General features: G+C 43.3%; 1 pseudogene; it reads right to left on the reverse strand.

Moving 5' to 3' along the window:
• Window positions 1–6,222: 6,222 nt before the first annotated feature.
• LOC112209413 (small ribosomal subunit protein eS25-like) lies at window positions 6,223–7,128 on the reverse strand (annotated as a pseudogene).
• Between the last annotated feature and the right edge of the window lie 3,118 nt (window positions 7,129–10,246).

The following is a 10,246-nucleotide window of genomic DNA, read 5'->3' on the forward strand; positions in this document are numbered from 1 at the left end:
GACCTTCAAATAAACTCTACCAATTATCAACCAGAAAATGTTTAAATTTACCTATAGCCTGGAAGCCCCCCCACTTTGAGTTGTTCCGCCTTTTCTGAACCAAACCAATGTGTTTCTTAAATGTATTTGATTGATGTCTCATCCCTTCCTAAAATACATAAAACCAAGCTGTACCTCAACCACCCTGGGCACATGTCCTCAGGACTCCTGAGGGCTGTGTCACAGGCCATGGTCTCTCATATTTGGCTCAGAATAAATCTCTTCAAATATGTTAGAGTTTAACTTTTTTCGTCAACACACTGAATCTCAGTCTCAGGTGAGCAGTGTTTCAGTGAGGCGTTACTACACAGCTTGGTATACAAACTCACTTAAGCAATTACTGATATTTAACCTGACATAATTTTCATCATTACGTGAAGTAGTAGTAAAAGAGAGCAGAAGCTGGATTGCCCTGGGAGCACAGTTCAGAGTGGAGTGGGGAGCTAAGAGGACCCTAGTTCACCTTCTACCTTTAGGTCAGCTCAACTCCAAAGGCCAAAGTCCCGAAGACCCTCTCATTCACACTCGATTTGAAAATTCCTTTCCAAAGTAATTTTCTTCCACTTGCTGTTCTTTGAGTGCAAACTACAGATTTGAATACAACCCCACACTTCAGCGATCCCACGTTCAGAAACGTGCATGAGCCTCACAGACAACACTGTTGCATGAGTTCATTCAAGTGAAGTTCACAAATAAGCAACATCAATGTCAGTACTAGAGGGTAGGGTGAGCACCCTCATGGGAGCACAGTGACTAGAAGTGGACTAAAAGGGCACGTCTGGGGCGCTGGCGGTGTTCTGGTTCCTAGTCCAGGTGCTTGCCACCCTCACGTGTTCACTTTCTGAAAATTCTTTGGGCTGACCCCTCAGGATGTGTGTGCTTCTCTCTATGAACGTTGTGCTCAATTAAAAGGCTTAAAGAAAAATACAGTGAATCAAAAGCACCTTGAAAACCTAAGCAAAGTTTTTGAAGATCATTCCCAAAGAGATTCATCAAGGGAGGGAGTGAGGAAAAGAGATGAATGAATGCAAATGATGATGCTGCTGAAGCTGCTGGTAGTCAGATGGCTGGGGAGGGTGACAGTACAGGTTCTCCATGGCACGCAGTCCCAACTCAGCTTTCTCATTTTCCAGCAGTGCTCATGCTTCTGTCATCTGCAGCTTCCTTCCACGGTGGCATCCTTAATGCCCTTCTGTGGTGCCCCTTTAGCAAATGCTCAAAGGGAATGTTGAAAATCAGGTCAGCTGTTTCCAAAGACACACAGTGGCTTTTTTCCTGGCCTCTGAGCTCTGCTTAGCTGCAAGAAGAGATGCAAAGGGGCGGCACCAGCCCCACAGACGCAAGGATTGCTTGGGATAGCCCAAGGCTTCCACTCTCCACTAGGGCTGTGAATCTCTCACTGGGCTGCTGGTGGGGCAGCTCCAAATGACTCAGGAAGACACTCTTGGGCTGCCCAAAGCATTTTAGGGGGCCTACCCGGCCTACAACAGGTGCAGCTGCCGGGCGACCCAGCCTGGGAGTCCTCAGGGCCAGGCCCTATGTTGTCTCTAGGCACAAGGAGACATTTGAGACTACCAGGGTAACTAACTGACGCTCAGCTGAAGGAAGCTGACAGCATTGCCAGCCAGAGTCTTTATGGACCCATCGGTCACCATCTCTTGGATTGGTTTGCCACGTATACGGGCTTGTGTGCAAACACACACACCTATTCACCTGGTTCCCATGGGGATTTAGTGTAAAGTTCTGTGGATTCTTTCTCCCACTTACAAAGCAGCCTGTGTGCAGACGAGTGGACCTGGAGATCTGATGATTTACACTGGGACCAGCCCAGGGGAGAGAAAGCGGATCCAGGGACCCAGCTGCCCCTGAAAGAAAGGCTGTGTTTGCAGTGCTCGGGGAACATGTATGCATCTTTGTTTTGGGGACAAGGAAGGGAAGGTGACTTGCAAGGAGCCCTGTTGCCTAAGGCTTAGGGAGAAAACTGAGATTCGTTTTCCTGTTTCCAAGGAAAGAAAAAATCCATCAAGCAAATGATTCAAGGTTCACTTCCCACATGCTCTCTGGATAAATTGCAGGATGGTGGTTTATATGCAGTATTGGGCCTCGCTCCTGAGCCACACTGAGCTGTTTATTAAGCACCACTACTTCAGTGGGATCAAACAGTCCTGTAAATAACAACCTCATAGCCAGTTACTGACATCAACTTCATCCACAGGCTTTGGGAAATTACCTCCAGCCACATCAGCGTATTTCTTTTTAATATCTCAGAAAAAGGTGTGAAATTGCTCATTCCCAGCTCATATTACATTGACCAGTAATAGAAAGATACTGCTTTGCTCTGCATGTGGCAGAATGTGGTCCCCTCTGGCCCTGCCCAGCCAGCTCTGTGCACCCGAGCACTAATCCTGAGTGCAGAGCCCATCTCTAGCCTGTGAAGTCTGTCTTTTGTTTGGAGCCTGTAGCTTTTTGAGAGAATGACCAGGGGGCACTTGCTTTGAGTTGCGGGAGTTTTCTCCTGTTTGAAGGAAGGGTCCTACTGTTTTCTCTGAGGCCTGCTGCTGCCTTGGAGATAGGCTTCTTGCTTCTTAACAGCTAAGCAGTTGGAGAAAAACCAACGATTTCTTCCTTTCACAGCAGTGTGTCTTCTCTGGGAAATTCAAAGCATAACTCTTGCCAACAGTCCTGGATACCTGGTGCCCTGCACCCCCCTCCATGGTCGTGCAGACACTGAATCCTCCCTGAAGCACAACAATCCTGCCCTAACTCCCTTCCACCCACCACCACAGGTGGCCAACTGCTTTAAAAGTCCATAGCTCAACCATTTTTACAAAAACTACAGCTATTTGGAATTTCTGTGTTTAACCCACATGAATTTGATATGTCTTCTCCAGACAAGGGAACTCTTTTCTCCTTCAGTGTGTGTGTGATAGGAATGACCTGAGACATAGAGTCAGAAGCCCTAGGTCCCAGCTCTGGCCCCACTGTGAACAAGCTGATTTCTCTGAACCATTGTCTCCATATCTGTAAAACGTGCATCCCCAAAAATGCCTAATTCAGAGAGGGCAATGAATAAAAAATATATTTGAAAAGTATGGGAGAATGCACCTTATAAATTCTAAAACCAAAATATGATATTACCAAACCATGAAACTTGGCCAGAAAGATGTAACCTGTTCTTATGATGAATTTAACAAATGGATTGCTGTGATTTTTATGGACCCGTTAATATGGTTTCCACAAATAATGAATAGCCAGCAGAAATTGATACACAAAGGATTCAAAATTATTGATTGGCTGTGCAGTGAGCCAGGGAAAGAAAGTGGCAGAATTTTTCTTGATTTATAAAGAAAAAATGAGGGAAGAAGAAAAGATGGGTGAGCTTAAGACAAACATAAGAACCTAACAGAAAGAATATGCACAACTTGGACTACAACAAATAGCTGGGAAATGAGTGACAGGAAGCAAGCTCACCGGCTACATTCTTATCTGGGTCACAATGGAAAGGATATGTCTTCTGCATCTTCACTCTCCCTCTCTGTCTCTGACTCCTATTGTCCACTAGGAAAACAAGTGCTGGAAGTCAAGAACTTTCTCAACACTGGAGCCCAGTGCCCAAATCCATGTCTGGCAGGAGCAGGACGTCAGTGGCCAGTGGCTGAAAGACCTGCAGGCCACTCTTGAGAAAGGGCATGACGTGGCCTCAGACACCTCCAGTATCTCCTGTTCATGGGGGTCCCTGCTCTCCCAAATGGCTCAGATGCTTCAAAGTTTAACCAGTAGACATGAGAGGAATGTTCTGGAAGCCATTCAGCACTGTCCACAATGTCGCAGGATGAGCAGATCTGTCTGCTAGTAGAAGGAAATGCCCTTAGAGTTTGCTGACCTGAACCCAGATACCAAGTCGACCCAGGTCTTATCCCATCAAGTTGACATCCGCTCTACACAGATCAATGTTTGCAAGAATCATCTCTCTCTGCTCTCTCTCTTCTTCCTTCCTCCACATTACTTGCAGTCTTTTCTAGCCATCAGTTCTCCTGGAGGATCCTGGCTCCACCTGGTGATCTACAGCAAAGTCCTAGAGGTCCTGCTGAATTTGCTTTTCCCTTTCTCTCCTTGTGGCAGAGCAGCGGCCGGAGAGCTAGGGATGTTCTCCTGCTATGCTGATGCTACTCACAGCAAAACTCCTTCGGTGTTATGCTAACAAGTTTCTGTCTCAACTCCATCTTTCCGCACACTCCTCTCCCTGCTAGGTGCAAGGAGGGGGAAAGAAAACAATCTCTCCCTATGCACTTTAAACATTCCCTGTGATGTGTCACCAGACTTTATCGCCTTTCAGGCACTAGTGAGTCACTTTTTGAGGCAGGGCCCCCGCTCTAATGTCCACAGAATCCCGAAGCAGAGATGCTGCCAAATTCACCCCCCCGGTGGCTCACTGCCCAGGGGAAACAGGAGCTGTCTTTTTTCAGAGGTCTTTAAAAATAGTGTAGGAGGCCAGGAGTACATTAAGTGACCTCTGGAGGTCCAGTCTGGGCTCAGGAAGTTCTGACAAATTCAAAAATGTAGGTTTTAAGAGACTTGGGGGGCTTTACACAACGAGGCCCTTTTTAGCATTTGCTGCTGCAGGCTGATGGGCTGAATTAATCACTGTTCCTCTAATCAACTAAGGAAAATGGCCTTTCCTTCAAAAACAGCTGTCAGCAATGACTATAAATTGGTTCATTTTATGCAGAAAGATGCCCTGTGATAGGTTGTCAGCCAAATGAATGCTGACTTCAATGTGACTTGAAACAGAATGTTGGAAGTGGCAATATATGAATGGAACAAAGCAGGACAATGAAGCAGCATCTCCACAGTCACAGCGAGGCATCATGAAGGATATACAAGGAGTACATTTTGAGACTGACAAGCAAAACTCATAATCTTAACAATGTTGCCTAATGTTTAGTGAGCACTTATTATGTCCTAGACTCTACACTAAATATGTCATTTGTCTTATTCCACCTACCATTAAAATATTTCCGAGCAGGAGTGTTTCTATTGAGACCTGCCAGAACATTGTCAAAATCATAGGCCCAAAGAGCCTAGCTTGAAAGCATGCTGTACTCTAGCAGAGGGGCCTGGAAATGCACAAATCAGAGAGACAAACACAAATCAGAGCGGCAGAAGCCACCTTGGTCTGAAGCTGGACTTTGGAGAAAAGGCTCTCCACTTGCTATAATAGGTCTTTAGACAATTTCACACCCTCCAGGTCTCTGGCAGAGCTTAGAGGCTAAAATTTTGTTTAAAAATAAACAAAAGCAGTTTGCCTTAAGTGGGCAAATGGAAAGGGAGATTTTTTACTTGCAAATAAGGAAATGATATTTAGTAATTTCCTAAGCATCTGTCTGTCCTATGTTTTGCTTTAGGGACCTATAACATTCCTCAGTGCTTGCCAATCTCTAGTTTGGAAGCCAAAAGACACTACCTCATAGGCAGTGAGTCAGCAAATGAGAGTGGGTGGGAAGCCAAGGGAGTAAGAAAAGGTGGAAAGGGCTGGACAGACTCCAAATCCAAGCTCTGTCACTGACGAGCTTCAGGACTTCAGAAAAATTACATTAACTCCTTTAGCCTACCTCCTAATCTGTAAAACAGACATAACGAATGCTACCTTGCAGAGTCGCTATGTTCATGAGATAATGAATATACATTATTCATTGCCCATGGATGTGCCTGCTACATAGTCAAGATTAACTCATGGTAACTATTATTTAAAAGGACCACTGGATCCAACTCCAAGATTAACTATAAAGCTACGGTAATGAAGGCAGTGTGGTATTGGTGAAAGAATACAGAAAAAGATCAATGGAACAAAATAGAAAACCTGGAAACAGACTTACTTAAATATAGTCAGCTGATCTTCAATAAAGGAACAAAGACATTGCAATGGAACAAAGGTCATCTTTTCAACTAATAGAGCTGGAACAACTTGTCCACAAAAGAGTCAAACTCTGTAAATATTTGAGGAGATTTATTCTGAGCCAAATATGAGTGACTAATGGCCCATGGCATAGCCCTCATGAGATCCTGAGAACACGTGCCCAAGGTGGGGTCAGGGTACAGCTTGGTTTTATACATTTTATTTTATTTTGTTTTGTTTATTTAATAAAGTTTTATTTTTCCAAATGTACAATTGGTTGAACCTGTTCATGCATCTTCACCAGCAGCTGGAGCATCCCCGCCCTTGGTATTTCTGGTGTAAATTACTTGAACTCTGTGCTTTGAAACAGTTTGATAAGTCCTTTACTAAGGAGCTCCTGAAGGGCTGCTCTGGCCAGGGAACCTCGAATCTTTAGTCTCTTAGAGACCACAGCTGGAGCTCTAAGTTTATAGTTGGGAACTTCCTTACAGAGTTTGTCATAAGTAGCTTTGTCAAACAAGACTAAGTTATTGAGCTTGTCCCGAACTTTGCCTTTGGATCACTTCTTCATTTTGGCTTTGCCCCAGGATTTGTTCACTGGGTCTTTGTCTTTCTTGCCCAACTTTTTGGCATCTTTCTTCTTCTTCTTGTCGTTGGGTGCCCTTGTGAAGCTCAGAGAGCAGCGGAGAACCGATTTTACACATTTTATGAGACAAGAGACATCAATCAAATACATATAACACGTACATTGATTCAGTCCAGAAAGACAGGACAACGGGAAGCTGAAGGGCTTCCAGGTCACAGGTAGATTCAAAGATTTTCTGATTGGCAATTGGTTGAGAGAGTCAAGTTATTGTCTGAAGACTTAGGAATGTCTGGGTTAAGATAAGCGGTTGTGGAAACCAAGGTTTTATCACACAGATGAAGCCTCCTGGTAGCAGGCTTCAGAGAGAATAGATTGTGTTTCTCATCAGACTTAAAGAATCTGTTCTATTAGTAATTTCAAAAGGGAAGAGGATGTAATGAGGCATGTCTGACCTCCGCTTCCCATCATGACTTGAACTCGCTTTTCAGGTTACCTTTCGAACGCCCTTGCTAAGCGGAGGGTTCCATTCAGATGGTTTGGGGCCTTAGAATTTTGTTTTCGGTTTATAAACTGGATGTTCAAATGCATATATATCCCCATAACTATATATAACTATATATATAACTATATATAACTATAACTATATATAACTATATATATAACTATATATAACTTTATATATATATAGTCTTTGCACCCTTCACAAAAACTAACTACAAATAGATCAGAGATCTAACAGTAAAATGAAAAACTATAAAACTCCTAAAAAGTAACATCAGAGAGAATACAGATTACCATGATTCCTTCAATGACTTCTTAGATACAACACCAAAAGCACAATCCATGAAAGAAAACATTGATAAGTTGTACTTCATTAAAATTAAAACTTCGGTCTGTGGCAGCCAGTTAAGAAAATGCGAAAACCGGCAATAGAGTGTGCAGTGAATTCCCTTCATTTGATGTTACCTCAATATCCGTTTTGAATATAATGGACGTTCTCATACAAGAAGCAGGGCTCAACCACCTTTGATGTGGTTTCCAGTTCTCCACCTCCTCCCAGTTCCTCAAGGTGCTTGATCCAAATATCTGCCCCATACAACCACTTCCTGGTGACCACCTCCCTATGGGACAGCTAGATACAACTTGCTTGAAGGACTCCACTGACCCCCACATTCTGCATGGACAACACAGATATTCCACAGTGACCACCTCTCAGTCACAGCAGGACTCAGAATTCATGCCTGCTTGCTGTGAAGCCACCAATTTGAACTCCCCACGAGAAACCTGCCCGTTTCACATCTTAGACTTGAATAAAGCCTGGCCCGCCAGTCCCTCCCCACACCTCTCTTGCTCGCCATATGCTGGTTGAGTGTGTGTGTCCAGGATGGCTTCCCCCTTTCCCTTGGCCCTGTGAGGCATGCTGCCCTGTTCTCTCTGGGACCTGTAAGTAATACATGGCTCCTGGTATTCCGTGTGTTTTATTGGGTTGCCTCCTCTGTGTCTCACCTGATTAACACGCCCAAACCTAACTTCTTTCCTAGTTAGGGCTCTCCGAGACAGTGGCTATGTTCATAGGAATAAACTAGACACAGTTCAGACCAGAGTCCCAAGGGAGTCTGCCAGTATAAACAGGTTTGTTGTGTGAGAAGGATACCTGCTCACAGATCAGACACTTTGGCATTAGGCCGTCTGCCAGGATAAAGAAGTGCCCCGCAAAAGGCACATTGCAAACATCCACAACCAAACCTGCTGGAGCCCCATTAGGGTGAGCCTAGAGTTTATAGCCACTCTGCAGAGAGAGACCTCAAGACCAAATTAGAAAAAAGTACATATTTTTTTCTGGAGAAAAATTTGCAAAACACATATCTGATAAAGGACTGTTATCCAAAATATGCAAAACAAACATAAAAATAATTAAGATTCAACAATAAGAAAACAATTAACCCAGTTATAAAATTGGGAACAAATCTGAACATATTTCTCACCAAAAAAGATATACAGATAGAAAATAATCATATGAAAAGATGCTCAGCATCATCTGTCATTGGCAACTGGAAACTAAAACAATGAGATACTGCTATGCACCTATTAGAATAGCTAAAATGCAAACTCTAACAACACCAAATGCTGGAGAGGATGTGACACAACAGGAACTTGCAATCATTGCTGGTGAGAATGCAAAACAGTACAATCACTTAGAAGGCCGTTTGGCAGGTTCTTATAAAACTAAACATTCATACAAGCAGTCATGTTCTTTGATACTTACTCAGTGAAGTTGAAAATTTAGGTCCACATGAAAACCTGCACATGGATGTTTATAGCAGCTTTATTTATAATTGCCAAAACTTGGAGGCAACCAAAACGTTCTTTAGTAGATGAGTTAATAAATAAACTGTGGTACTTCCAGACAATGAAATATTATCCATTGCTAAAAGAAGTGAGCTGTCAAACCATTATTGGGAACAGGCCCCCCAAAATCTGGCCATAAACTGGCCCCAAAACTTGCCATAAACAAAATCTCTGCAGCACTGTGACATGTTCATAATGGTCATGACACCCACGCTGGAAGGTTGTGGGTTTACCAGAATGAGGGCAAGGAACACCTGGCCCACCCAGGGCGGAAAACCGCTTAAAGGCATTCTTAAGCCACAAACAATAGCATGAGCGATCTGTGCCTTAAGGACATGCTCCTGCTGCAGATAACTAGCCAAACCTATCCCTTTATTTTGGCCCATCCCTTCGTTTCCCATAAGGAATACTTTTAGTTAATCTATAATCTATAGAAACAATGCTTACCACTGGCTTGCTGTCAGTAAATACGTGGGTAAATCTCTATTCAGGGCTCTCAGCTCTGAAGGCTGTGAGACCCCTGATTTCCCACTCCACACCTCAATATTTCTGTGTGTGTGTCTTTAATTCCTCTAGCACCACTGGGTTAGGGTCTCCCCAGACTGAGCTGGTCTTGGCAACCATGAAAAGACATGGTGGAAACTTAAATGCATATTAGAAGTGAGATAAGCAAATTTGAAAAGGCTATATCCTGTACAATTTCTGCTACAGGAGATTTCTGTGAGAGGCAAAACTATGGACACAGTAAGATAATCAGTGGTTGCCCAGGGTTAGAGGAGAGGGAAGACACAGAGGATTTTTAGGTAAGTGAAACTAATCTGTATGATACCATAATGGTGGATACATGTGTGACATAAGAAAAAATATATACAATCATACATCACTGAATGACAGGGATAGCTTCTAAGAAATGTGTTGTTAGGCAATTTCATTGTTCAAACATCATAGAATGTATACACACAAACCTAGATGGTATAGCCCACTACACATCTAGGCTATGTGATTGAAAAGAGTCAAATTGTGTAAAATATTTGAAGAGATTTATTCTGAGCCAAATGTGAGTGACCATGGCCCGTGACACAGCCCCAGAAGATCCTGAGAACATGTGCCCAAACCATCAGGCTACAGCTTGGTTTTATACATTTCATAATGAGACATGAGACATCAACCAATACCTGTGAGTTATACATTTTTTTGGTCTGGAAAGGTGGAACAACTCAAAGGTGGAGGACAACTTGAAAGTAGGTGGGCTTTCAGGTCATAGCTGGATTCAAAAATTTTCTAAAATTTATCTAAAGACGTGGAATCAACAGAAGGGAGTATCTGGGATAAGATAAGGGGTTGTGGAGACCAAGATTCTTATTATGCAGATGAAG

This window comes from Pan troglodytes, chromosome 5, assembly GCF_028858775.2.
Source record: "Pan troglodytes isolate AG18354 chromosome 5, NHGRI_mPanTro3-v2.0_pri, whole genome shotgun sequence".
NCBI classification, from domain to species: domain Eukaryota; kingdom Metazoa; phylum Chordata; class Mammalia; order Primates; family Hominidae; genus Pan; species Pan troglodytes.